The sequence below is a fragment of the Dipodomys spectabilis genome, unplaced genomic scaffold (genome assembly GCF_019054845.1).
Source record: "Dipodomys spectabilis isolate Male_0828 unplaced genomic scaffold, ASM1905484v1 ptg000667l, whole genome shotgun sequence".
Taxonomy (NCBI): domain Eukaryota; kingdom Metazoa; phylum Chordata; class Mammalia; order Rodentia; family Heteromyidae; genus Dipodomys; species Dipodomys spectabilis.
Window position 1 is genome coordinate 1,847,406 of NW_024871344.1, and position 3,845 is coordinate 1,851,250.

Sequence of the window (3,845 nt, forward strand, 5' to 3'; positions counted from 1 at the left end):
TTGAGCTTTAAGGATTGTCTTTGGAAAGTGAGACTTATCACTCTGGGTTCTCTCGAAAATCGGTTATGGGATCTGCAGGCTTCCTATGCAAATGGTGGATCCAGTTAGTGATGCCGTTGACTTTGAGGACAGTTGAATTCGTCAAGATGACCACAAAAGTCCTTTCCACCGGGGTTCCAGGTTTTCCTGTCAGTGTCTTTTCACCAGGACCCAGTCCAGTGGCAGAAGTGATGTGGGATCGGTGGAGGGCCTGACTCGTACAGCACATTCAGTGTAGGCCAGACCTAAAGGCGGGTCCTCTACAGGACCCTGAGAGAGAACAAAAGTTCAGAGTCATCATCTTCCCTAAGAAACTGCTCTGAAAATTAGGAATTATGGGAGGGGGCATTTCGAATACAATTTCATAGGGGGAAAGACAAATTTTCAAAGGGGAGTTTCATACTCTGTATAAGGCAAAGGGAAGGAGTGTTACCCAGTCACCACCAGTCTCCATGGTCAATTTGGTCAGGGTCTCTTTTATAGTTCTATTCATCCTTTCTACCTGTCCTGAGCTTTGGGGATCTATAAGCGCAATGCAGTTTCCAATCTGCCCCAAGAGCATTAGCAAGTCTCTGACTTACCTTTGACACAAAGGCTGGTCCATTATCTGATCCTATCATACTAGGGAAGTCAAACCTGGGTAAGATTTCTTCCAGAAACTTCTTAGCCACCACCTGTGCTGTTTCACACTTTGTAGGAAAGGTTTTTACCCATCCTGAAAAGGGAAAACTAATAGATATTTATATCCATACTTGCCAGGTTTGATTTCTGTGAAGTCCAACTGCCAGTAGATTCCTGGTTTATCTCCTCTTTTCCGACTGCCTGGTCCTGCCTGAATTTTCCCTGCATTAGTCAGCTGACATGCCTTACAGTCCCTGACAATCTGTTCTATTTTAGCATGACTATTCTTGACCCTTAGACCAGTATTTCTCACCATGTCTTGCATCTTCCTCGCACCCATGTGGGTGCTCGATGCATTTTCAGTAGTATTTTACTCCCTAACTGTTCTAGCAAGATAATGTTGCTCTTAGAGTCTCTCCATCAACCATTCAGGCATTGTGCCATTGTTAGTCGATCAATCCATTTTAAATCTTCTGTGTTATATGTAGGAGTGTCCAGGAGAGTTCTTGCACCGGGGTCTGGGAGGTTTATCATCATTATAGAGTCTTTTTGTGTTGTCACTTCCCGGGCAGTTCTGTGGGCCAGGTTATTGCCTTTACTCACAGCATCTTTACGTTTTTAATGTCCATGGAAATGAACAATGGCCAACTTCTTAGGCAACCAAAGAGCAGAGATTAAGGCCAAAATTTCATCTTTATTTTTGATGGACTTTCCCTCTGCTGTCAGTAATCCTCTTTCTTTGTAGATAGCTCTGTGTATATAAGCCATTGCAAATTAATACCGACTAACACTGTACAGAGTTAGTCTTTTATTCTTTCCTAGCGTTAGTGCTTGGGGTCAGGGCTATTAATTCGGCTCTCTAGGCTGACGTGCCTATGGGCAGAGGTTCGGCCCAAACGACATCACTCTCAGTCACTACTGCTGCTCCCGCATACCTATGTCCTTGATGAACAAAGCTGCTCCCATCTGTAAACCACACGAGTTCAGCATCTGGTAATGCTGATCTCTTAAGTCCTCTTGGATATTATGGACTTGCGCCAGGATCTCCGAGCAATCATGTAGTGACATGTCTAGGTCTGGATCTGGAAGAAAAATCACTGGGTTGACAGCTGAGGGAACCTGGAAATTAATTCTGAGAGGAGTGAGTAGCAGTCCTTGGTAATGGATTACTCAGGCATTGCTGAGCCATCGATCTGGTGGCTGTTTTAACACACTCTCAATAGCATGGGCGTGGTCACATAGAGTTCCTGTCCCATAGTTAATTTGCATCTTTAACCATTAGAGCAGTAGCCACTATCATTCTCAGGCATGGTGGCCATCCTGCTGCCACCAGTCTAATTTCTTTGAAAAGTAGGCTATTGGTCTTCTCCATGGGCCTAGATATTGGCTTAGGACTCCTTTCATAATCCCATTATGTTCATCCACATACAAATAAAAGTATTCAGTTGTATCAGGGAGTCCTAATGCTGAGGTTGACAATAAGGCATTTTTATCTGTTCAAAGGCTTGTTCAACCTACTTCATCCATAAAAACAGCTGCTTTTCTTTGGTAGCCTCATAAAGGGGTTTAGCCAACTCCGCAAACCCAGCAATCCACAGACAGCAAAAGCCTGCTGAGCCCCAAAGCTCCCTTACCTGGTGCTGAGACTGGGGTGTTGGAATTTTAAGGACAGTTTCTTTTATTCCTTTTGTAAGCCACTGCTGCCCCCCTTTCAATAAATATTCCAGGTAAGTTACCTCTGATTTGCAGATTTGAGCTTTCTTGGCCAACACTCAAGAAACCAAGGCTTCCCAAAGTCTGGAGTAAATCCTCCATTCCTCGGCTGCATTCTCTTTCAGATTTAGCAGCAATTAATAAGTCATTCACATATTGCAACAAAGTCAAGCCAGGGTGGCCTCCCCTAGCCTCACCTAAGGCCTCATGCAGGGCTTTGTCAAAGAGTGTAGGTGAGTTTTTAAATCCTTGAGGAAGTCTTTTCCAGTTCAGCTGTCCATTAATATCTCTTTCTACATCTGTCCACTCAAAGGAGAAGAGATCTTAGCTTTTAGCTGCCAAGGGTAGGCTGAAAAAGGCATCTTCTAAATCTAATACTGTGTACCACTGCCTATAGGGAGGCAGGGTGCTCAGGAGTGTGTAGGGTTTGGGTACAGTCGGGTGAATGTCCATTACCCATTTGTTGACCTCCCTTAAGTCTCTACTGGCTTATATTCATTGGAGTGGGGCTTACAGACTGATAGCAGGGGAGTGTTCCATGCCGACTGACAGGGCCGCAGTATACCCAGTTCTAGCAGACACCTAATGTGGGGCGTTATTCCTACCCATGCCTCCATGGATATAGGGTACTGCCAGACTCTGACTGGGTCAGCTCCTGGCTTTACGTCAATGAATAGAGCTGGTCTATTCTTTGCTAGTCCCACTCCTCCAGTCTCTGCCCATGCTTCTGGATACCTTTCCAGCCAGTAGGTGATTTCTTGGTGAGGAGCCTGGGGTGATTGGTGCAACCAGTAATCGTCTTCCAGGCTCAGAGTCAGCCCTTGTATTGGTCTCCCTTGGGCATCTGTCACCTGGGAGCCTTCTAGATAGAAGTCAATCTGTGCTCTGACCTTAGTCAACAAGTATCTTCCTAATAAGGGATAAAGACTCTCTGGGATAACTGAAAATGAGTGAGACACTCGTCCCGTCACCAGATCCACTGTTCTTTGGGTGGTCCATGAGTATCGTTTAACTGATGTGACCCCTTGCACCCAAGAAGTTTTGTTCGAAAGTATTCCGTGGGGCTTTATTACTCCTTGGGTCATTTTGAGTAGTGGTCATATCCCAAATTGCTGAAAGCACCAGCTATTTCGTTTTGTGACAATTGTAATTACTTTTCTCCTTTCCTCTGGTCTTATGTGTGAATTGACATACATTGAAATGGGTCAGAACCAGAATGCACCTCGCACTCCCCTTACCTTCCTAACAACTAATTTAAAGAATGTTAAGGACAGAGCTAACAATGTCCCAAGGTGTAAAGTGTGGACTAGCTGGTCTGTCTAAGATCCCAAAGGGGATCTAGCAGTGGCAATCGATAGATTACCTGACTCTAGCTTTGCTTCAAGTGGGCCAATCTTTCTAGGCCAGATTTCACTCTTCGAGGTGGAAATATAAGGGAGTCTGAAAGAGAAAGTAGCTATTATTGGACGAAG

The 3,845-nt window shown here is 44.8% G+C and overlaps 1 pseudogene; it reads right to left on the reverse strand.

Moving 5' to 3' along the window:
* Window positions 1–1,519: 1,519 nt before the first annotated feature.
* Window positions 1,520–3,458, reverse strand: LOC122101442 (annotated as a pseudogene).
* Window positions 3,459–3,845: the final 387 nt, after the last annotated feature.